The sequence below is a fragment of the Oryzias latipes genome, chromosome 2 (assembly GCF_053564925.1).
Source record: "Oryzias latipes strain Hd-rR chromosome 2, Olatipes_Hd-rR_3.1".
Taxonomy (NCBI): Eukaryota; Metazoa; Chordata; class Actinopteri; order Beloniformes; family Adrianichthyidae; genus Oryzias; species Oryzias latipes.
The window spans coordinates 8,901,527-8,927,811 of NC_136238.1; the positions used below are offsets into that span (position 1 = coordinate 8,901,527).

General features: G+C 41.0%; 1 long non-coding RNA gene across 1 annotated transcript in view; it reads right to left on the minus strand.

Annotated features, from left to right (window-relative positions):
- LOC144984168 (uncharacterized) overlaps positions 1-26,285 on the minus strand; it is a 145,428-nt gene that overhangs the window by 40,945 nt on the left and 78,198 nt on the right. Inside the window, exon 2 of the long non-coding RNA XR_013647858.1 lies at positions 5,907-6,016. This is a non-coding gene — a long non-coding RNA (uncharacterized LOC144984168). The remainder of the gene's footprint in view (positions 1-5,906; positions 6,017-26,285) is intronic.

The window sequence follows — 26,285 nt, forward strand, 5'->3', positions numbered from 1 at the left end:
GATTCTTGGCATGACCAACTGATTGCTGCTGAAGGACTAAAAGTTAGCCAGCAACAACCGCAGACAAACGCCGCATTTCTGGCCTCAATGTTTTCTGCAAGCAGCTGTGCCGACGACCACATCACACTCCGACAACACAGTTTACCGGAGTGGGGGCAAAAAGAAAAAAGAAAATCAACTTTTTTGTTCCCAGATTATTAACTGCAAATGAAATGTAAAGCAATTTTATAGGAAAACTGGACCAACTGAGTGTGACGTCATCCATAGAAAATGGTTTACTTCCGGCTCCAACCAAAAGAAGTCAATTCAGTCACCATACGGATGTCGCCATGTTTGAGTCAGAGGACACCAGTAAGCTGTGATCGATCAATATGAAGTGGTCTGAGTCATGTCATCGTTTCTATGGCAAACACTCTTGTCCATCAGAAGAAAGCTTGTTGGAAGTCCACCCCCCCTACCTCTTGAAATCCACTTTTGAGGCATCTGACTGACCGGTTTACAACTTGAATATCTAGCTATAAAGAAAAAAAAAACTGATTAAAAAAAGTAGCAGGAAAAGAATGTGTTTTTTTTTCTTCCTGAGAAATAGAATAAGTACTAGCTGTTAATTTCACAGTAGAGGTCTAAGGGTTTTGGCTTCGTTGAGCTGGCAGGAACTTCCTGTTCCGGAAAGCGAGCGAGAGGGATTACTAGGGCTATGTCCGAATACAGCGCTGGGCTATCTAGTGCCCTGGATTTTAAAAACAATTTGGATGTGATGCCAAATGACACCAATTTCACCTAAGGCATACAAACATTTTAAAAGGACTATTTATGAATCTGGGCTGCGCTCTTGCCTCACAGCAAGAAGGCCCCAGGTTCAGGTCCTTGCTGGGGGACCCTTCTGTGTGGAGTTTGTATGATTTACCCCGCACATGTGTGAGTTTTCTCCCACCGTCCAAAAACATGCTTCATAGGTTTTTGGTTACTCTAAATTGTCCATAGGTGTGAATGTGACAGTGCATGGGTGTGTGATTGTGGCCCTGCCACAGACTGGAGACCCGTCCAGGGTGTCCCCAGCCATCGCCCACAAGTGGCCAAGATAGGCTCCGGTAGCCCCGTGACCCCGAAAGGGACAAAAATGGTTCAGAAAATGATTGAAGAAAAAGATAAGAAAAAAGACTATTTATGAATTTACAGTGCTGTTGATGAAAATATGGATGGTTTATAAAAAGAAAATGTGAATACATTTTTGTGGTCTATATTTGCCAAAGTAGTGAGCATTGGTGCGCACTGATTTTTTGCAGAAACTTTTGGGGAATGTCTAGAGCACTTACTTTTGGAATTGTGGATTTGGACAGCTCTACAACAGGATGAAAACACTTCACAGTAGTCTATGTAGTAAGTAGAGAAGGACTTCGAGCACACCCTAGGTCCAGTAGTCATATACAGCCAATGGTAGCAGGTCACACCATTCCGAATGTATTCTGGGAAGAGCTAGCCTCAACAGTTACCCTTAAAGCTAACCGACCTATGTTCTAATGTTAAATACACTTTTGATAGCATACTATATCAAGGAGGGTGGTCACCAGTGACAATAACAAAAAAAGCAATTAAAGTTATTCACCTTTAAACTGGAAAGTACTTATGTCGGTAGCTAAATTACTCTATTGTAAAAGTAACTAGCGACCAGGAAAAGTAAATATTTGCAATTTTTTCATAAAAGTTGAGATTTTTCTGATCGGTACATTGTAAATGTACACAGTCTTCCGTCGTTTATTGTGGGAGTTGTATTCTAAAAGTAACCTGCGATATTTGAAATGTGCGAAGAAGAATTAGAGATGTTTTAATGCTGTAAAACTCCTTACTTTATACAATTCATCAGACATGAACATGTTCTCACTTGTAAACTCCTAAAGTTCAAACCTTCGTAAAGAATGAGTCCAGTATTACAGAACGAAAAAAAAAAGTGATTAAAGATTTATTTAGGTTTGGCAAACTAAACGCGTACTGTGCAGGAGACACCGCGCGGAGGACATTGTCTGGCAAAGTGGACGACAAATCAGGACGCAGAAAACAATGGACTCTAATAATTGGCATGTAAAAAACTGCAAAACCACAAATGGGGAACTGCGAATTAGTGAGGGAACAACTTCAGAATTTATTACATAATTGTGAGTATTTTGTTCAGAGCAAGAGTTAACTTTTGAATAAGCTTATAAACATTCTTATTCTCTAAATCTTGACAAATCTTTCTTGCATATTTTTATCTTTGGCCTCAATGAATATGAAGTTGTTCTAGTATCTACACAGAATATGCCAATTCTTTTTCATCCGGCTAGTCCGGTTTTGCCATTTTTGTGCTTCTATCCCTTGTTTGGTGTTTTCTGGATGTATGTCGACTTGTGTGTAAAACAACATTGGTTCCGATTGGCTACTATAAAACAGTTAGCCAATCAAAAATCACCTATTGTGTTGTTATTCTTTCCAGTTTCAAGACATTTAACCCTTGTGCTATCTTAGATGACCCCACCCTTACTTTGACGTGTTATTCCTACCATGAAAAAGGTGGATAAAGGTGGAAAGATTTCATGTAATCCATGGACACCAGTGAAGATCACAAATCATTGAAGAAAAAAGGTTTAGCGCACTGTCTGGTGGGTCTAGATGACCCAACTCCCAACGTTAAAGTGCCTTGGATAGCACAAGGGTTACTAGAACAACAGATGGTGGTTTTATTGGTTCAGTTAAGATACAAAAGCGGTATTCTTTAGATTACTCCATAACTACAAAGATAATGGCACTGCCCTTGCTACTTTCTTTCTTAGACTGGACTTTAACTGGACTATTTAAGTAACTTTCTGGGAAAAAACAATTTTTTTCTTCACTTGTATCTTACATTTTCCTCAAGCAGATTTGTTGATAGAAACCCAGCAACAATAGACTTTTTGGAACATTTAGGCCATTTTTTCTAAGCACACATGATCATTTAGTGCAGTATTGGCTTCAGTAATGCATCTCCTTCGTGGGAAGTTTTTTTCTTATCGTGAAGGAAGGGTCTAAGGGCAGGGATGCCCAGTTTAGTTTAGTCTGTTTAGTTAGTTAAGTTTAGTATTCTTGAATTCTATGCATTTATGATCCTTTTGATTTTATGTTTACTTTACAAATACCAGTACGAAGCCCATTGAGACGACTGTTGCTGTGAATTTGGGCTAAAATTGAATTGAATTGATAACTGCATCAGGAGATTTGTCTATACATTAGGCCAGTAATGCGTTGGCTGTCTAACAACAAAGACCACATCACAGACTACTCCATTGTGGGATGTGGAAGTTCTGTTTGCACGGAACGATATTCATTTAAGGCTGAAAAGACTTGCTGGATGTCTTGAAATATCAAAAGTAAATGATTATTGTCACCAGTAAACTAAAATGAATCAGTGGAGATGAAAGTTTTTGATGAACTTCGTTATTTTAAGGAAATATTTAAGGAAATATATCAGAGCTTTAAAGAAGTAGCCCCTTTAATCCCATTCAACAAAGATGTAAAAAAAGAAAACTCCGGTCTGCATTGAACAATATTTCTGAGGCCTATCGTCATGGAGGCTCTGATGTTTTAGAAAAAATGAATGAAAAATGTTCTACAGTTCCTCTGGTGTCACCGTAGACTCTGCCTTTCTTCTTTGCTTTTTCCTCTGATTGATTACTTGACAACTGAGAAGAGCTCGGCTGCCATGCTCAGTACATAACCCCCCCCCCATCAAAGCAGATGTCATTAGTTACAGCTTCAATGAGACGATGAAGCAGAACTATCCTTCTGGTTATAAAAAGGAGGGAAGACAAAAGATCATAATAAGAGAGAGTTGAAGCCTAAATAAAGTGAGAGATGATACTTGGGGAAAGATAATTGTGCTGAGAACATTTATTCACGGGTGGTCAGAAAATGAAACTTGGCATCTGATGGTGGCGGCCTTTATGAGCACAAACAATATTCAGATAACAAAGACATTATCTCATCTCTTAATTAAGGCTTCTATGTATCTTCTTGGAAAGCGGGTCATAAAAGCCAGTGAAGCATCGGAAGATGGAGTCACTGATTGAGAACGTCATTTGTATTTAACGTGACCCTAACATCCTGTTTATCTACTTGGAGTCAGTAGATAAAAAGCTTTTACCTGATAAGATGTTCGCAAACTCCAAAAATAAGCTCAGCATTTTGGTCTAATATTGTGTTCCCTCCTAAAAAGCAATGGTGTTTGGCCCTTGCACTCTGCGCTCATCTGCCATTTTATTAATCAGCCAATCATGTGGCAGTGACTAAATGCATAAAGGCATGTAGACGATCAGCTGCTAAGAAATGAGGTCATGTCTTGACGTGTAGCTGCTCTTGGGACACCTGAATACTGCTTTTCCTATAAGCCATGTCATGCAGCCACTACGTACATTTTGCACATTTTCGACATATGAAATTTTACTCTTTCGTGATGCATGCCTGATTTACATAATTCACAAGTGTTCCTTGCGTTGTAATTCGTCAACGTGTGCAGATGTCCATTCAGAGTTTCGGCTGACAGGTCTTTACAGGTTATGTGAGAATAATGCTATTTATGTGAACATGTATAACTTTTATATTGCCCATACGGTTCATACATGTTAAAATTGTGTAACTGATGCACGAATCACTAACAAATATAGACAGTGCAATATTCACCTTCGGTTCCTGCACGTTTGGCCTATTGTGTGACGGGTGTACATCCGCAGATCTTTCAGCCCTCCAGCAGTCTATCCTGAGTGGGGGTCTCCTGCTTCCCCCATCCGACTCGGGCGGTGTCCGCCGCCGCGTGGAAGGCAGGTACCGGGAGGAGGCCAAATATGGCGGCCGCAGATGCCTTCTTAAGGATCTCCCCAGCTGAGGATTCCACTGTTTTGTGTGGTTTATTTGTACTTTGTGGTTTTAACATGGTTCATTCATGACACATCTGTGAAAACTTCACGTAGAGAGACGCAACTTCTCTCACTTTTTCTATGTATAATCACGTATGACCATATTTTATCTGCACACTATGTGCAAAATGTACATAGTTTGACAGAAAAACTAAGAATTTGGTTCAGTATGACAAAAGTCGTTTGAATAGAGATCTGAATAAAAGATTAATGAATCTTTAATAAATGAAATAAAATTCTGATATTAAAAACACGGACCAGGTGTTTACTAAAAAATTGTTCACATCTAGAAGATGCAGAACTGGAGGTTTAGCATCGTAACCCAACATCCTTAAACTTTGCAAAATAGGGATATTACACATGTAGATGGGACAATTAGCAGCATCCCTCCCAAGACAGCCACTCTGGTCACATTTTGAGGGAAAAACAAGTGAAATGTCAAAGGAAAAACCATAACCTCCATGTGTAAAAGCATGTGTTGAATCTATTTTTGTCAGATACGCACAGACACAGCAGTTCCACACTTAAATTCTTGCAGGAAAAACGCCTTTTCCATGCAAACCTTTTTTTTTTCTTTTTTTGGAGTATGTTCTATTATTGAAAAGTTTACTTTCCTGTGGTAATGGGCAATAAAATGAGGGAAAAACTGCATATTTCAAAATTGATTTTAGAAATAAGTAAAAAAAATAAATAAACCTTGAACATTCAGAGAAAGAACGGATTTTTTTTTAATAAGCCTGAATCGGTCTAAATACCTGAAAGTATTCAACAAGGATCTTGGGCTCCCATCAAACCTTTAATAAAAATGAACGATTACTCCGCTCCCGCTTAATTTTCTCCACTTGTGGGCGAGATGTGGTCATAAACATTTCAACCTCCAACAGAGTGGAAAACACTGACACTCACTGGTGGCCTGAAAAACAGGGCAGTCCTCTGCTCACACCAACATGTGCCTGCATGTACGTGTCTGTGCTTGACACTCACCCTGATTTGGCGGCGGCGTGCCCACCCCCTCCGCTTTTCACCGCCTTCCCCCCTGAGGCGACGTGTGGGACTGTTGTTGTGCAGCTCCAGCTCTGCTGTCCGTCAAGCCTCTGCATGGAAGGGATGAGGAGCCAGCCGTTAATGAGCAGACAGTGTTAGCGCGGATGCTAATGGAGTCCTACAGCTCAGTAGGAGAGTGGCATCGCTGTGGGCTTGATGCAAACACGGATCCCCAACAGGAAGGGGAGCCATTTAAAAGAAAGGAAAAAAAAAAGGGAGGAAGGTTCAAACACTAACTGGCGGTTTTGTTGCTCACTTTTATAATTCCATGACCTCCTGTTTTACTAGATAAACTAATAAATGCAGTTTCGTTTGCTGCAGAAACGATTTTCAGAAGCAGAACTTTTAATACAAGTACTTTTAGTCAGATTAGGGTCAAACCCCCTTGTTGTGAGTTTTTGGGTAGTCTGAATCCATGGAGGGTTGTAGAGATGAGCAACTCCATCCTGAAGACCCGTTTCGACGAAAAGGCTGTTTTTAACACGTTCTCTCTCGTGAAATTTGTCTGACATGTTTAGAAAGTTAAACTCAAAATGGCTTTTTTGGGTGTTCCTTTATGAATCAGGAGCAGACAAAATATGTTATTTAAAGAAAGGCTTATTGTGATGTAGAAAATATGCTGGGATGCCACAGGCCCCCTGCTCCAGCCCTTTCTGCCACACCCACTTGTAGACGACGACTAAATCCATGGACGTCTTTTTGTTTCCCTCTGGATCAGAACTGTACGTCTGGATGGCGCCGATATTTCTCGCCGTTGGGTTGGGGTTTGAAGGGCTGTAAGTTAGCGGGAGAGGGTGTAAACAGGACTCTCAGTAATGGGGAGGAGAAAGAGGAGGGGTTGCTCCACACCAATGGACCCACCCACAACTCAGAGGCAATTTCCTACTTAATCACTGCAGAAACGTTGTCCTAGAAAGCAACTAGTCTTCGGATTGTGGCTAAAAATGGCATAATCATGATTAAAAAAACAAAACACTGGAAACATTTTTGCAATGTATCAAAAGACGATTGGAAAGAGAGTTGAAGCTACATACTGTCCATTTCTTAATAAAATAATATAAAATAATTTACAGGCAGGTTTTTAACACAGTTTAAGACTTTCCTCTGCTCACCATGTCTTGGTGCCATAGAAATAAAAGGTTTTAGATGACGTACATTTGACGACTATCTATATACGAGAACTGGACCAAGTGAGTGTGATGTTACCCGTAAAAAAGGACTTCTGGCTCCAACCAAATGAAGTCAATTTAGTCGCCTATTTTTTCATGATACAGAAATCGCGAAGTTGAAGCCAGACAATGTCAGTAAGCAGTAATTTGACAGAATTGATCTAAATTGTTTCTACAGCAACCACTTTTGCCAGTGAGGAGTGACCTTATCGGAAGGCCACACCCCTACCATCAGTAAGCGGGCTATGGACATTTGACATGAAACCGCATACTTTTTAAAGTCAAATTTGCCAGTTAATTCCCTGAAAACTAAAATTTGTTTGTTAATTCCCAAAAAAAGTCAGACTTTGTTGATTCAGATGAGAATCAAATTTGTCCGTTAATTCACCAAGGAGTGGAATGTTTGGCAATTTACTAAAAGGTCACATTTTGTTTAATTCACGAAAAAGTCAAATTTCCTCTTCAATTCACTCAATGTCTTAAAAGAGGCTGAACGTTTCTGACATCATGCAGTATGTAAATGTTTTCAATTCAATTGGGTTGGAGTTTTTTCATTTCAAGCAGTCTATTAATTGCTAGAAAGGGAGGGAGCAAACTTATATAATAATCCCACCCCCCCATTTTCAGGCTTTTCTAACATTATTTTTGGGTTTAGTAACAGCACGTATCACTTTTCCTCCCTTCACTGTGGTTCCAATTAAAGGGCGTTTCTCCACCTTTCTGTCATCAACGTGTGCATTAGTTTAAGCTTAATGTCAGCTTATTACATGTTTTTTGTCAGTCGACGAATGGGATGTTTCCAAATCGTGGGTGTCTATTTTAATTAAGTCCTGTTTTCATTTAAAAACATTTTAGACAGGAATTCCCTACATTAATCTGATTGGAGTTTCTAAGAAAGGTGTAAAGGACTTTCTCTCATCAGCTTTTAGTGTTGGTGGCCTTTCTTTATTCTGGTTTATTTAACTCTTGAGACTTAATGAATCAATTTGATTAATTTACTAAATATTTCTCAGGCATTTTTCATTCTTTTTTAAATCACAAGCCATGTAACTATGTTCTCAAGTAGTCACAGAGGCATCTGTGTCCAGCCTTCGCACATGTGCTGCAATCACAAGCCTATTTTTAGACGTGCATTTTGTGAAACATGTTGCTGATGAGCAAACAAGTAAATGAGGAAGACGGAAAGTGAAGAGTTGCTGCTGCCGTCGTCGTATCAATCCTGCTGCTGATAAAAGTATTCAGCATGAATTGTTGATGTCTGGGATAATTGCTTGTTTCCATGGAGACAGCACAGCTGAGCGTAGCCTTTTCTCAGAGTGGAGATGGTGAAAGATGGGAGGCGGCTGCAGCGGCGGCGAGATTAAAACGGAGGAGGACATGGGGAAAGTTTGCAGAACTGCCTCGGTGATGGATGCGGTCAGTGTCGCCGCTTTCAGACGTGCCAGACGGAGGCTTATGTTCTAGCTTTTTTGGGTGCCAACCCAACACGACTATTGATATCTTTATGCGGAATATGATATGAAGGAAAAAAGATGTCATCATTTTAGCACAGAAATGACAAAAATCCACATGCAATTCATCGTTTTGACTTAAAATTCTGTCTCATTTTTTGCACAAACATGGGGGGGAGAGAAAAATTTAAGATTTGGTTTGATAAAAACCTAGAACTCAATGACATTTAAAGGTAAGTTAATGTTATTTACATTTTTTTAAAAGCAATGTTCACATTAATGTAAGTAGTTGTGGCAAACTGCGATAATCTTTTGATCTATTGTCAAAGCGTTCCCATGGTTTCTTTTATTTATGTTTATGCCTTTTTTTTTTTTTTTTGCCAAAATCCAAAAACCTGTGTTGTTTACTAGGACAAAGTTTCTGCAAAAGCGGCAGGAGTTGATTAGAAATGCCCTACTGAGTTGTTGGCGGGACCATTCCCAGAGAGCTCTCTGTTTAAACACTCTCCCACTAGCTTACAGCCCCTCACGCCCCAAACCCCACATTGCCAGCTCAGATGTACATGATCTGTTTGTCTGCGTGTGGATGCTTCATAATGGAGTGGGGCAGGGTTTGCTGCTGTGGATGGGTGGGGGGCGGGGACAATTCCAAAAAGGAAATATTAATTTTTTGGCCTATTTTTTTCTTTATATACTGAAAGTCATCAGAAAAACGCCACCATAACATGTCAAAAAACACCATGTTTATCTGAATGGGTGTTTAAAGAAACAAGCATTTTATTTGGGTCCTATTTTACTACAGGGGTGTTACTTTAGGATGTGGGTAGGTCCGACAGCAGCATCCGTCGGCTGTTGAATGGAATAAAAGACGAGCCCCACCACATGCCAACAGTCTCACCTCAGATGCTTTGGTTTTTTATTAGAATGGTCATGATGTGGAGCTTCACCGACACTTCCCATGATGCAAACAAGCCACTACAGTTCTAGTTTTCAGAAAGCCGAGTCTGAGCTGCTTGACTTTAGACACCACTTATATTTTTATGCAAAAAGAAAAATGCCACTGTTTTATGCCATATACGTACTCTGAACTGTATAAAAATAATTAACAGACTAAAAAAAAGTGTTTGTTTTACATTTTCATTGATAAACAAAAGTCCAATTACTCCATTCTGGAACAGTATTTGAAGTCAATGGTTGTTTTTTTTTAATTCTTCTGAGCTCCTCCACCTGCAGGTAGTCCTCTAGAAATGGGGTTTAACCAAGTCAGTGTCAACCCATCCAATACTTGGATTTTATGCTGAAAATCCACTGTTGTTGTTTTTTTTTGCCTAATAAGACATCTGAAATATATTCAGAATTTTGCGCATCCTGAGTCTTTCCAACACGTCTGTCCTCACAATCCAAAGTTTCAAAGTTGGACCAGTTAAGGAAAGTGCTGAAAACCGCACTTTCCCTCCGTAAAAAGCCATCGCAAGCAGCCAGCCCCAACATTAGTGACAAACAGCACATTTGCTGTGCCTCCGTCTCAAATGAAGGCTGCTAGTGATTAGCCATTGGGAGAGTTGGAATGGGAAGCATAGAAACGGTAACAGAGGAGCAAACTGAACACAAAATACAGCCGCAGCCCACAGGAGAGCATTTAGCTCACATCAGGGATAATTAACAAATTACCCCACATCTGAAAAGGCTACAGACTGAAGCACAGAATGCCACCCCCCCCCCCCCCCCAAAAGATGGAAAATCAGCAGCAGTAACAGGGAAAGATAAAGAGGAAAGATAAAGAGGAAATCAAAACAGTCAAGAGGCTTATGCAAGATTTACTCCAATATATTAAGCGCATTATCCACGTCTTTGCTTTTAAAATGTTCAACAATAGTATATATTTTCTAAATTTAAGTTTGCAGCCTTTACAACCTGTTAAATCAACTTCAGTCCAATAAAAACTACCACCATGTTCAAACCAAATGTGCAGTTTTTGTTCTTAAATGGCTAAAAGCACATTTAAAGGACAAAAGCATGATGCCGAAGACACTAAATTAGTTTGCTTGATCTTTGATTGATGTTTGATTAATTGATTTGCTTTAAGCAATTTGAGCAGCAAAAACACAGGAAAAATATTATACATAAAAATAAACAGATATATCAAATCTATTGAAGATGTTAATTGATCAGAACATAAACACATTTTAACATAATTGCTCCTAATCATAAATAGACACATTTGCTTTTATATGAACAGTACACACACACACACACACAACACAATAAATGCACTAAATATAAACGTTGTTAGTTTAATTAATTGGTTCAAAAAAAGGAGGGAAGAATGTCGTTTTTAGTATCCAACCCTTAATATCTGTTTTTGTTGTTTTAAACTTTATTAAAAATTATAAAGACATAAATAATTATTTTTAAATAAATATAGGAAATGTTGGTGTCTAATTAAAAGGTAAAAAAACAAATAAAAACAAAGGAAATAATCTACAAGACTTTTTGATAGACATTTTTATCTTTGGCTGCTTCTTTCACAAAAATGAAAATCCATCAAAAATGGCAGGATAACAGTTACAGCAGCAAAGACAGAGCTACAGACAACAATACAAGATAATATTCTGGAAAAATTGTTTCTAGTTTGAAAGCAAATTTCTTTATAATTCTGTATGATTTTGTCGGGATGAGTTGTTTTTTTTTTCTTTGTTTTTTTTCTTTTCCAAGGGTTAACCGCATCGTTTTTTTGTATATTTTTCTTGGAATTGGAAACAATACTTTTTAACCATGGTATAACACAAAAATGCTAGAACATATTCATTGCCAACATGAAAATGGACCCTTTAAATATTTCAAGATTCACTCTGATCATCTTGATTTTTTTTTTCAAAGCATTCCTAGTGGTCTTTTATATAGCCAAATTTAAAAAAAAAATCTGTTATTTTTAAGGGTGTATTCAGACTGGACACATTTGGTACAAATTTTCAGTCTGAATACACCCAGTCGGACCCTGGTCCGGGACCAGGAACCGCCCTGCTAACCCATCTTTGGACTAAGCTTCGGTTTCCTCTGAGATTCCTCAGTCTGAATACAATCCGTTCTCTGAGCGGAGCAACTAAACCAAAACGGCCACCGTAGTCGACGTACAGAGTAGGAATAAAGCAACAGATGAGCCGCGGACAAATATAAAGTAATGGTAGTTGTGTTATCAAACAGGAAAAAAGGGTCCAGCTGTTTATTTTAACACTTTTCCGTCTTGATATACAGCACACGACCGTGATGTCAGTAATGCAGTTTTTAACTCTATTTTCTTCATAAATTACCTCCTTCATTAAAAAAACAAAACAAAAAAACATTTTCTATTGGCATGGGACTTTAAATCCAAATGAAAACCAAAGAAAGATTGGGTATCTGAATGTGGCTTGTTGGTTCAAAATGGGTCTTCCCCCCGACTCAGGAGGTAAATTGGAGGCCAAGGCCCTTTCTCCTCGGCGTGGGCCGCCACAGGAAATCTCTCATGCATGGAGCGGAGCGGCTTGATGAGTTTTCAGCTTCAATAGTCAAAGGATGTGAAGTGGAGGGCCCAAAAAGGTGAAGCTTTTTTTTTCCTTTTTTTTCTGGGCGATGGAAGTCAGAGGAAATAAAGGTGAAACAGAGCCTGTTCGGTGCTCAAAGAAAAGATAAGCACCTACTTGTTTGTGGATTCAAGCGTCTGCAGTCGATTTGTGGGTGATTTTGTTTGTTTGTTTTGTATTTAAACTACAGAAAGGCGAAGGTTTCTGCTTCACTTTGGAGAAAAGAGGACGTCTGACATTACGAATGGATGACAATATCTCGAGTCAGTGTTAATCAAACTCAGAATAATTATAAAGTTATCTACAGAAAACTCAGATGACAAACTCCTTTTACCAAACAGCGCTATTACACTAGGTTATTAAAGTTAAGCACCATAGGCTTAAAGTAATTTTATATTGCTCCCAGAATCTAATCATGGGGATAAGAAAACCCATATTAAATCTGATTGTGTTTCTCCTTAGTTTCCAGTGTAGATTTATCCAGCAGCTGGGAACCATGGAATGAAACCTACTAGGACTCATTTGTGTTGAATATCAATTCAACGCTCAAATGCATTTTTGAAAGTAGAGGCAATTAACAGGCTAATTATCAGTACCATGGAGAACATTCTAATCAGGGGAAGGAGCTTAAGTGAAATAGTGTTGTCAACATTTGCTTGCTGGTGAAGGACCGTCTGACTGGTGAAACCAAGGTCTGACCTTTGCAGGAAACTTGTGAAAGTGAAAAAGTAAGTTGGGGGATACAAGAGACAATCTTTGTAAAAATGTTACCAAATAAATCAAATTTTGTGAAGAAAAGCCCTTTTGGGTAGGTAGACCATTAACCCCTTGATGCCTACTGATGCAAATATATATCAGACCACTTTGGCTCCAAATTCATCCTAATTGAGCACCTACTTGAAGGTAGAAAAGCATTTTTTTCATAGCTGGTAATACATACAGGTAACATTTTTCTTGTTCTTACTGTATTTTTGGGTGTAAGATGTATTAATCAAAGCAAAACATTTGGATAATGTGGTATGACAACTCTACCCAGAATTCCTAAAGGGACCAAGAGGGAGGTGATTGGTCAGAAGGGTTGATGGGAAGTTTTGCTGGCAGTAAGCAGTTTTTGCTGAGAGAACAATATGACAGGGGAATCTATCTTTATCGACAATAACTCTCAATGCCGTTGAGTCAGTTGTTTTGGCCCTAAGACTTTGAATTTTTCTCTTTTTCAAATAAGGCAGCAAGACTTTGAGCGCTAGCATTTCAGAGGGGGTTGGTGGGCCAAGCCTAACCAGGTCAGACGACCGGTTTGTAACATCAGGACTGCTGCTGGCCTCTACCAGAGTTTCCTATGGCTTGCCCTGCCTAGGCAGAGTTCATCATCTTTCAGTTCCTGTTGCGCACATTCAGGCCTTACCTTCCCGCCAGGGCAAGATAACCACGATGGTGCGCCCAGGGTTAAGATTGGCCCGGGATCCCACCTAAGCCAGTGCATGCCAGCCCTTACTTTCATTGCACCATAAGGTTTAGTTCAGCACTCTCTGATTATCGCATACATTGGACTCCTCAGTCCAGGTGGTTTTTTGGGCACTATGGTTTCCTGACTCAGTCCAAAAACATATTTCATAGGTTAATTAGTGAGTCTAAATTGTCCTTTGGTGTGCGCGTTAGTGTATAAATGCTACAGAGTATACCCCTCCTTCACCCAACAGTAGCCGGGATAGGGTCCAGCAACCCTATCAACTCGAAAGGGATTCAGTGGATTAAGAAGATGGATGGATGGATGTGAATCGAATAGTTGTTAAAAGAATTGTTACACCTGTAGTCAGAATCATGCGTTTGGTGCTCCTACTTAACTCTTTAAACACCAGAGCTGTTGCCAGTGACGGCGAAATGAGACATGCTCTTTGAACTACCATAACTCCTCAACCGTTTGTGCAAATTCCAAAATTCCAACGGATTCTGATATTGCATTTCAGTGCAAAGCTGATTTTCTCAGCTTTAGAATCTGCTTAAATTATTGGAGAAGCAGTGGAAGAGTTACAGAAGTTCAAAAAATGTCAACACATTCAGTGTTAAAGGGTTATTCTTTAGTGTCGTGGGGCTTTCCGCATTGATTGGACTTAACTCAACACTGCTCCTTCGTTCATTAAAGCAGAGAAGGGTGAGGTGAAAAGTTTAGTTTAGGGTGGAGACTGAATCCAATTAAGGAGAATATAAAATCACAGGAGGCTTTATGAATGACTATCCCAGGCTGAAAATAAACTGGACTTGGAGCCAAAAATGGAAATCATTTTATCTCAATGGGGTTACATTTCAGTCTGAGCCTGTAGAATATGTATAGAAATTTAATGTAAATTTGTCTCATGGGGACAAACAATGAATGATTACATATTTAAGGCCTAAAGCAAGTCAGTTGTGTATTTATACATCTTGCTCACCAAGTGGCTGTACTGGCATATCCTCTTGAGGAGAAATATACCACACTGTTGGCTGTAACCCGTTTCATTCAGTTGTAAATTGAGTTGGCCCTGATGGACTTGACTCACTTTTAACCATAATTTACCCTCTCTCATTCTCATAGCTGCCACAAGCCCTGGAGAAACAGTTAAATGTGAACATTGGTGTTATGCAGTGTTCTTTGTTCATTAAGCTTTGCAAACATGAATAGCCAGCAAACAGATATCAACATCCATCTCTTCATTAACTCATTATAAACCCTGTGTGATTTGCTCCCCGCAGTTTCTTAGGATTATATTCCCTGTGCAAACAAAAAGGCAAATATGGAGGACAACTAAGACGTATTCTAACAGCTGCAGTCCTTTTGTCATCATCTTATACTAGAGGCTAATTCAAAGGTAATTTATGGTGAATGTTCCAAAACACTCTAGCAGTGTGCTTTGGAAGAAGGGGATAAATTGGTGGATGCATTTGCTTGTTTAAAAATTAAGTTGCAATGTACAACCAAGTTGATCTCCAGCTACATTCACATTGCCCTTGGCAACACGAGTTCGAGCGACCACTTCCAATGAAAAGTCTATGTTAATGCGGGTTTCAGGCTTCCACATTCGAAATGTTTGCATTCAAGTGTTGCTACGCACATTTCTGGGACAATTTTTGGGCTCTACAGACAAAACATGCAGCAACGTAATGCGCGTTAAAAGTTAAACCAGATAGAAACTTTGACCAATAAGGGACTTTGATTTGGTAGTGACGTATGGATGGCGTCCCTTTTGACTTATGGAAGTGCCAACCGGTTGAAAACTGATCATGGAGGAGAAATTGATATATGACACCAAGTCTTTCATATGTCGGAATATATATGTGAAAGAAAAAGCCTGGAGCAAGATTCACAAGATTTGCACCACTTCAACATTTCAAATACATGTGCCAGTATAAAGTACTGACAGACGTGTGAAAACACCATTTGCAAATTCATGTTTGCAAATAAAGAGTCATACGTTCAAGAACCCATGTCAGCTTGTTTTTGAACACATGATACATGCTTGGTGTTTACGTAACACTACAGGTATACTGGGTCGTCATGTCACTACACACCATTATCGATTGGGTCATCACTTTGAACCAACAGCTACATAGCTTGCCTCTCTTCTCAGTCAATCATAATCATATGTTTGCCTCTAAATTCAGGAATTGGTGTATTTACCTCTGCATTCTACACAGTTTTGGCATCCTTCGTTCATCCCGTTCTCCACAGATTTCTGGTCTCTAACCAGAAATGTAGGGTGTAGGGTTATACATCCATAGTCTAATTACCAAAAATTATGGACTTATGTCTTGCATATTTTTTCATTAACACAAACAAATTTTTACCCTCCTTATTTGTTGTTCCTTGTTGTAATGTAATTCCTCAGTTTCTCACGGTTTATTTTGCAGCACTGTGGTTACTGTGTGTCTGTTCTTGGACCATTGGACACTTTCAAAGTCTGAGATGGTTTTTTAAAACCTAGAACAACTGGGCAGACTGGTCATTTTTATTGGGTTCTCCGTTGTGAAATTGGGTTACATGTGTGACTAAATGGACCACCCTGCACCGCAACAGAAAATGTCGAAGTACTTTCGTATGTGGTGGTGGATATCTGTTAATTTTAACAAGGCAGGATGACTCTTCTGAACCTCAAAGTTCATCACTTGGAGGTTTTTTTTTTAATTTAGATGCATTTTTACAAATGTAATAAAAACTTCCATGTCCAGCCTAAAGAGAAAAGGATTTCTCCTTGCAGGCCTTCAGACCAGCCACATCAAAGCAGACAGTCTTAACCTGTACTGTTAAGAACTTCAACGTTTAACCTACTAACCTTTGATAGCAGTTTTGAGTTGTTGCCTCTGGGATTTTACACCCTCTCTGAACATTGCACTGACCTTAGACTGAACCTTCGGAAACGCCGGCTCCTGGTGAGACGAGCAACTGTTTTAAAAGCTTTCCAATGCTCAAGAATGATGGGCTACAAATTGTTGGGTAATGGGCTGATGACCCCTTCCAGATTGATGGCTAGAAATGGGACTTTTTTTTTTTGGAAGATCTTTGCTCATGTCTTTCCACGCAAGTGTCCTTAAAAACAGTCTGTCTTTACAGGAGGGTTTTGTCATCTATGGATTGAGAAAGGGGATGCGCCACTGACCCCCATCTCATAAAATCTAATTGCACTGAACATAAACAAAAAACTGATAATGAATCACTAATGATTGTTGTTTGACTACTTTTCTAATTAGGGTTTATTAATACATAATCTTTTAGAGCCTCAAAAGTGAATTAGAATATTCTTTGTTGGCGTTTCTTTTACAAATAATCATCAAAACACACTCATTTGATCTCTGCAGCCTTTTTAACGTTCAAACAGCTCAATAATGAGCATCTGGTCCTTTATTACATGGCACTAACAAGCTCTAGTAATCCTTTTATCAGGTGGATCGAGGCCTCATCTTCACAGATTTTTTAGCTGATAATTAAGTTCTGGAGAAACAATTAAGTAGAAAAGGTATGTTTGAATTTATTTACAAATTTTAGGGGAATAGAAGCCATGAAAGTGATCTGCCTGCTTAACTGTACCCATTTTAGGTACCAAGGGCGCAGTCGTCCAATCATCATGTTTTCTCGAACTACTATCTATGAAGGTCTTGCCCTTTTTTGGGGGGGTGGGTCAGTAGACAAGCTGAATGAGTACATGAAACTTATAGAAGCCTTAAAATTTCTCTGCTGGTCATTGGAGGTTGTGTGAAGCACAACAACAATTCGAAAGAGTAGAATTCCCTGAAGGATAATGGCATGGGAGGCCTTGAAGCTCTACTTAGTCTCTGCATCTTTTCCCTCTTGCCACTTCTATTGATGAAGATAACTTCAAATGCACATTGAGCAAGGGGTTTGATTGCTATAGAGGTTACCAGTACCAGTCGACAAGGAGAAGACCCCAGACTCTTGGAGGCATGGCCAGGCAGAGGATCGTGGACAGCAACAGCAGCACGTCCTCAATGGGGTGTGGACCAGCAAAACGCTTGCTTAGAGGCAGATCAACTCAACAGCGGGATGAGACAGATCACAACGCAGTTTGGATGCACAGAAGTTGAAAATGGACTGCCAGTGGCAGGTGTGGTAGCCACTATCTAAGGTTTGCATTAGCAGCCTGTAGCTCAGTTGCCAGAGGTTTTTATTTAGATTTTATAGAAATGGACTTTAATCCTTTTTTTTGTGTGGTTTTGTTTTAGTTTTTTTTTTTTTTATTACAAACCAACTTGGTAAACTCCCCAGTGGATCCCTACTTTTTTTTTTAAACCAAATTTCACAACTTTGTCTGGGTATGATGTTGTTCTAAAATATTTGGAAATGAAATCATTAACATTTAGTTGCTTTTAATCTGGTTTTACTGTTTAAATTGTATAAAATCTCTTAAGCTGTGTAGTAGTTTGCTTCTCGGCCCGGACTACTTTAAAAAGAGACCTCTTTCCTTGTTAAATAATGGTTAAAGAAAAATAAAATTTCTGAACCATTATACTCCCAATTCCATTTTTCATTGTGACAGCTGTGTTTCTATGATGATATGATTGAATATTCCTTTAAAGATTATAGTGTCCCCACACAACTATAGATTTCCAACACTGTTCATTTTTTTTTAGCAACTCGTATCACTTCTGTGAGGATCCATACTACAACCACCCACTAAGTCACATTCAAAGGAAACCAGTCAAACAACTACCACTGCAAACAACGCATTCCTAGAATTTAGTTTTTACAGAAGTTCCTCAATAAGGAACCGGCCCCCCTGCCCAGGAGGAGGATGCCCAAGAGGAGCGAAGGGGTCCCAAGGGGTGTTATAAATATAACCTGACCAGGCTCACCCGCAGTTGAAAAATATGAAGAAGGCCGGCACCCAGGGGCCAGCACCAGAAACAACACCACCGGTACACAGACACCCCCTGGCTCAACTGTGATGTGATCCCCGGCTCCCGGTCTTGCCAGAGAGCCCAGGGATCCCTCTCCCTGCGTGGAGAAAGGGCCGCCGGGCCCAGGAAGTCAGCACCCCAGGGACAGGGCCGCCGTGACAGAGGGCCCCGGTTCCCTCTGCCAGGGATAGGGCAAGGGACAGAAGATCAGAAGTCCCTCTTCCTTGCATGATGTGTGTGTTAGTGAGCGTGTGTGTGGGTGTGTGTGTTGGAGTGTGTATCTTGTGATGTAAAGGGGGTGTGTGTACTAATGGGTGTGGTTAAAATTGGCGGGGAGGGCCCCACCAAGGGGCCCTAAAATGTCTAAGGTGCAATTAAAACCGAGAAAGGGGCACATTCCATACGGCCACCAAGGGAGGGGGGCCACAGCCAACTAGCTCCTCCCCCCCAAGGTGCATCGCAGGCCAACCCCCACCAACCTCACCCTAATAAATGGCTATACGAGGAAGACGGTCGTGGACAGCTGGAGGAGTGACCCCGCTGGTGAATCAACCGACCCCACCCAGGCACCGGACCCGGCCCCCCGACCAACAGGGTCCCTACCGCCCCCGCCGGGCACCATTGTGATAATAGCACATTACTGCTATGAATAACTCAGTCTCTTTCTCTTAGCCTTGATTATACTGACTTTTACTTGAAAACACTTTTGCTCTAAAAAGAGCCCCCCAACCATATTTGTTTTAAACCCCACATCATTAACAGATTTGATTTCAGAACAGATTGGAGCGTCTTCGAGGCTGCTGCCTCAGACCTGGATGAACTCACTGACACTGTCACATCCTACATCAGTTTCTGTGAGGACATGTGTGTGGAGACTAAAACCTTCTGCACATTCAACAACAACAAACCATGGTTCACTGCTAAACTGAGGCAACTACGTCAGGACAAAGAAGAGGCCTACAGGAGTGGAGATCGGGACCGGTATAAACAGGCTAGAAACAAGCTAACAAAGGAGATCAAGGCTGCAAAGAGGTCCTTCACTGCAAAGCTGACGGACCAGTTTTCTGCCAACGACTCCTCTGCAGTTTGGAAAGGCCTGCAGACCATCACCAACTACCGGAGACCATCCCCCCGCCCCTCAGACAGTTACCACCTGGCTGAGGAGCTTAACGACTTCTACTCAAGGTTCGAAAGAACATCACCTTCCCCCTCAGCCACCATCTCCATCACACAGGATCTACCCGCAATCCCAACCTCCCCCACACCTGCCCCCTCATCCGCACTGACGATCTGTGAACGAGATGTGCGTCAACAGTTCCAGAAGCAGAAGATCAGGAAGGCTCCAGGACCCGATGGAGTCTCTCCCTCCTGCCTGAAAGTCTGTGCTGACCAGCTAGCTCCCATCTTCACCAGGATCTTCAACAGCTCCCTGGAGATGTGTGTGGTACCTGCATGCCTCAAACTCTCCACCATCATTCCAGTCCCCAAGAAGTCCCCAGTCACAGGACTAAATGACTACAGACCAGTCGCCCTGACCTCGGTAGTCATGAAATCCTTCGAACGACTGGTGCTGAACCACCTGAAGGTCATCACAGAGCCTCTGCTAGACCCCCTGCAGTTTGCCTACAGAGCAAACAGGTCAGGGGACGACGCAGTCAACATGGCTCTCCACTACATCCTGCACCACCTGGACTCTGCAGACACCTACGCACGGGTCCTATTCGTGGACTATAGCTCTGCATTTAATACCATCGTCCCAGAGCTCCTCCACCAGAAGTTGTCCCAGCTCGCCGTGCCTCTCCCCACCTGTCAGTGGATCATCAGTTTCCTCACCGACAGGAGGCAGCAGGTAAAACTGGGTCGCTTCACATCCAGCACCCGGATCCTGAACACTGGCGCCCCCCAGGGGTGTGTTCTCTCCCCTCTGCTCTTCTCCCTCTACACCAATGACTGCAGATCAGGAGCACCCTCTGTGAAACTCTTGAAGTTTGCAGACAACACCACAGTCATTGGGCTCATCCGGGACGGTGATGAGACTGCATATAGAGGAGAAGTGGAGCGGCTAGTCCTCTGGAGCAGCCAGAACCACCTGGAGCTGAACCCACTCAAAACAGTGGAGATGACAGTGGACTTCAGGAGGAACCCCTCCACTCCCCCCCCACTCACAATTCTCAACAGCACTGTCCCCTCAACAGACTCACACAGGTTCCTGGGGTCCACCATCTCACGGGACCTTAAGTGGACCGCTCACATTGACTCACTCCGGAAAAAGGCTCAGCAGAGGTTGTACTTCCTGCGACAACTCAAGAAGTTCAACCTGCCTCAGGAGCTGCTGACCATTTTCTACACTGCAATAATCCAGTCTGTCCTGACCACATCCATCACGGTCTGGTTTGGTTCAGCTACCAGACACGACAGAAACAGACTTCAGAGAATCATCAGATCTGCTGAGAGGATTATTGGTACCAGCCTTCTCCCCATTCAGGACCTGTACCGATCCCGTGCCAGGAAGCGGGCTGGCAGGATCGTAAAAGACCCCTCTCATCCTGGACACTGCCTTTATAGCCTCCTCCCGTCAGGGCGACGCTTTAGGACACTGCGAACCAAAACCACTCGCCACAAAGACAGCTTCTTCCCCCGAGCTGTCACTCTTATGAACACCTGACTCCAGACTACTCAAGGACACTGTACAATCACATAAACTGTCCAACTGGAATTACTGCTGCTGCATTTTTCATTTTTTATCTTTTTGTCTTGTTATTTCAATCTATTTCCTTATTCAGTTATGTTTATTTATTCATACAGCTACCTTACACTTACCTTCTTTTATATTATTTATCCCTTTATTATTTATCCTTCTACCTTGCTAGTTTGCACGAGAGCACAAGTAACCGAAGTCAAATTCCCTGTACATGCGCTGTACTTGGCAAATAAAGTGATTCTGATTCTGATTCTGATTCTGATTTAAAGGAGGACAGATGGAAAAAGGAAATATGCATTTTTTTTTTTTTTTCTCAAGTTACTATAAGGGCTGCATATCAATGAGTATCTTTACATTCAAATCTGTATTCTGCTTGGGCTCCCCTATTGCTGTCTCATCAGCATTCAGTTAAAGTGAGGAAGACACTTCCTGGTGAAGGAGTCTGTCAGTAACAATTATGTCACTGAGAGACTATTGTTACAAGAACTGAAGTTTTTCAGGATGAGATGTTTCTTAAGAACTTTTAGATTCACAGATTCTATGTACTTCTAACTTTATGTGTAAGTTCAGTTTGGTAGCATCAAGTTGCGAGATCCAGGCAGTTATTAAAGGACAGTGACAAAAAAGGGAAAAAGCTCTTCAGTTGCCTTAAGACCGGACATTATCCGTGCATCATGGGAGTCTGGTTTTCATGTCAAGTCAATGCACAGATGCAAACAAAGGTCCTGCAGAGCATTCTGGGAATCACGCTGGATCCGGATGCGATAATTTGACACCTCAAGTTTTAGTCCCAGACATTGGTAAGACACGAAATCCTGCATCCCTGTCCATTGTAAAAATGTTGTTTCTTTTGATTAAAAGGTATTTAAAAGTTGCAAAAGATTGTTTATTGTCGTTTACCAACTGTCTAAAACCAACCAAAATCCTGGTCTTGGTCTAAAATTAACCAGAATTCTGCAATCCTGTTACTGTTCCACCCCCCGGTTTCTCTAAACTTCAGCATTTTGATGAAGGGGAGCAAGATTTGCACATCAGGAGGCGGTTGCCCACTGTGAAGCACTTTTCATGCGAGTAAAAATAGCAGCGCTGTGCTCATCTAATAATTGATTATATGCTTATTAACACTCTCGCAGACTACCACAACCGACTTGGCTACAGTGCAAATACTTTTCAATTAAGTGAATATCCTGCAGCTTTCAGTGGCGGTACAGTGTACACAAGCTCCTTTCGAGTTGATTTAACTTGAAAGAAATCTTTGAAAAATTGATGATTTTCTTAGCTGGTTTCCTGTTTATTATATTCATGAAGATGATGAAGCCTTTCATCTTCCATGCACTATTAACATTTTCCAATATTCATGTATTTTCCTTTTTTTTTTGCCAACATCCCAAGGACACATTGTCACGTTCCAATGGAATAATAACATTGCCTTTGCTTTGTAGCGAGCTCTCCTGGGTCTGTTGGGCAGTTTGATGACAAAGTTGAAGAGGGGATTTTCACTCCCATCCCGTTCCGCTGCCAGACCAAAGTTTGAAAAAAATAACCCTGTCACATCTCGCTCATGGTAATCACTCCCACTCCCGTCCCACTGCTGTTCAAAATTACCTTTTTTAATTTTAAGCTGCATATGATATTGCGCCACCATCATACTCATCTCTCAGTATTGTTTTTGTTCCATCCGACTTCTCTACCAGCACTCTTAACTTCACAGAGCAGTCTTTCCCCCTGACCCTTGTTTTTTTTTTCTGTCATCGAACTCGCCGTGGGTTGTAATTTTCTCAATCGGTATATGATCACGGCAGTTTAGATTTCAGCGGAGAAACCATAGGAACACTGCCGCTTCTGGGTAATGCAGTTATTTTTCTATAAAGTGACATTGTAGGCGTATCATTAGAAAACTACAACCAGGCTTCAGTTTGTAGTGCAGCCTGTAGATTCTTTTCCTGCAGACTACACTCTTCCTTTGTATATTATCAATGGAGGTGAAATGGTTCTTGAGTTGCTTCTTTTCCTGTTGTCATTTTTTTTTCTTACGTATTTGTGTTGCTGTAGTTTGTTGTTGTTGTACCTGGCGCTCTAATACTCTTCATGCGCTGCTGTGAGTGCAACGACCCCCGCAGTACAAACACTACGCCGTCATAGGCGGGATCACGTCTTTATTCACTAATCACGTGAAGCTTGAAGAGGAAAAAGACAGAGGCAGACAGAGCTCCCAGGAAGCAACTACAAACTAGTTGAACAAAAAAAAAAGTTATAATTACAAGAAAAAATATAAATTCAGGACTTTTTTCTCGTTAATTTATGAAATTTAAGTCGAAGTCGGCATTTAGTGCAAGAAGTGAACGCCATGCAGCAGCCGCTCTCCACTTCTAATCCTATCTTCCTCCACCAAAGACAAAATCTTTTCCAAGTCTGCGTGATGCTTCCATCTGAAGAGGCCCAGTTTTCTACGTTTTTATGCTAATGCAACAGACTATATTTTTTCCTCTTTGTTGATTTGTGTTGAAACGAGACGTTTCATTTGGAGGAGTGGACGTATGTAGCACTGTTGTCATTCCCCTTTAGTGTCACTTGAGTGCATGACAGTTACACGATGAAAGGTGACAAAATTGACTTCTGGGTATGTGAACGACAAGGGCAGAATAAAGTAGTTGTTCTCTACACCTAAACATGTCTCTGAGCTCCTTATTTTACATATGCATAAATCCGGAACCTCCCGGAAAGGCCTGCTAGACTAACAATAATTTGGTTTTGAGTCAAAAAGTTCAGAATTTCTGAACCTGGAAATAAACCTTCACAAAACCCTCCAGATTTTTTTTTATCTTGGAGCACGGCTCCGATAAACAGACACCTTTGATGTTTTTTTCCGTTAATTACTGAGTTTTTATTCGTAAATTTCCACGTTTCTGTGGCTCGAGGTCTGGAGGAAGTGGCGAGGGAATTCTGGGCATCTCTGCTTAGACTGCTGCCCCTGCGACCCGGTCCCGGATAAGCGGAGGAAGATGGACGGATGGAAATTTCCATGTTTTAAGGTCTTAAATGTACTACTTTACTCATGTAATTAAACAGTTAGGACTTTTTTTCTTGTAAATTTAGGACTTTAAAAACATTTCTGTTGTCGTAAGGAGCCGCACTTGTCGTTCACTCTAAAGAGCCGCACTGAGACTCTCAGGCTAAGAGACGTTTTATTCCCGACCGAGACTGATTGGTTGGTTCTCGCTCCCCGTTAGAATTTGATCCCGTCCCATCGCGGTCCCGTGATCAATGGCAGAGAGACCACTGGTATCCCACGGGAACTTGCGGGAATCCTGAATATTTGTAATCCAAGCTAAGACACCTTTAAGAGTCATGTGTGTGTGGGATTTTATGCTCTCTGGAACAGGAAAGAAGCACCTAGAAAATCAGCTGGCGGTGCAAAAGAAAGCACAGAAACAGTGGCAGATAGGTGATGGGTTTAAAAACGCACATGACAACTGTCCTCTGTCATGAGAATTGGTGATAATTTGCTTATGTTTAGCTCTGGTTTGTGTTTATTTACAAATTAAAGGGAATGTGGCCTAATAGATAAAGACTGCTTTCCCATGACATTCCAAATCAACTTGTGGCAAAAGAAAACTCCGTTAAACCAAAGGGCATAAATAAAAAAGTGTCCTTGATACTGTGGCACATAATCATCCATCTATCTCAAACCCAACATTTCCCCTGGAAAATGGCTGAAAAGTGCCTCTCAAGCAGCTGTTATGCAGAAATGTGTCACATCTTTGGAACACTTCAGTCCGGGCTGCTGGCCCACCACAGCAGAGGTGGCACTTGAGAAGGTAGCAAGTGACTTGAAAAATCAAATCCAGACTTCAAATTTCATATGTGCGACCTGAAGGCCATAATTAATTCTTCTGAAAGGGGGGAAGAGTCACAAAGACATCTCTTTGACATGGAAACCTCCTTTAAGGGAGAAGAAATTTGTATCTTTTCCAAAATTCTGACTAGTGACATAATTAAGAACTCACCACTGTCTCAAGAGTAACAATTTGTAAAGGATTATTATTCATCTTTTGAGGTGGCTTAACCACAATTTTCTTACAGTCTCACAGAATTTGCTGGTAAAATTTGATTTTATAGGTCTGTCCAGGGGTGGACTTTACATTTGGCGTTCCCTGAAGACCCCTAAAGTCATTTGATAAAAAGGTCTTAAATTAGTGCTACACTCATTACTTACTCGACTTAATTTTAAAGGTTTAAGAAAACCCCAATCACTGAAACCGAATGAGATTGCTCTTGTGAAAATGTTTCATCCTCCACATCCCTCTGCAATAATGGAATATTCCATCAACTACAGAGAGACTCTTGAAATGAACTTAAAATAGTGGTAGAAACGATAATGATAATTATTTGAATGGCTGTGAAAAAAGGAAAAGGCAACACGAAAGCAAGTTATTTCTTGATTTTGATCTATTCATTCATTTCTTAGCATTCCTCTAAAAACTGGCTCTTTGAGCACCAGCCCCTCCAATCCCAAAACTAGTGTTTACACATTGTGACATCACAAAGTGAGGAACAGCCCCTTCCAGGAAGAGACTGCGCTGCCAGCACAGTCTTCCCACTTTCTCCAAGGAGCTAGCGGTGATCTGCTAAAACGCTTTTATTATATAAGCACAATATGGACATCCATCTTTGCAAACGTTCGGATGCTGTTTGTTTTCATGGGCGTAAGGCAGACACGCTACTGAGGCCGACTCTAGGTTGACGTCATGAAATGGGCGGCACCCTCACTGAGCGTAAGTCGGTGCCTCAGAGATCGGGTCGTCTGACTACAGGGTAGGAAATGAACTGCTAAAATAACTAATATTTCATTAAAAATATATTATGTCAATGGTAATAAATTGTCACATATGTGGACATAATTTACTCTGAAAGGCGCAAACTGCTGCCGTTGGTTCATACCATTCCTGCCTTTGTGATCTCACATTAATTTAAAGTGTGTCAAGATGTGGATGTGGGCAAGAGGGAAGCCAACCAATAAACAGCAGGGATCATGTGATTTATTCACA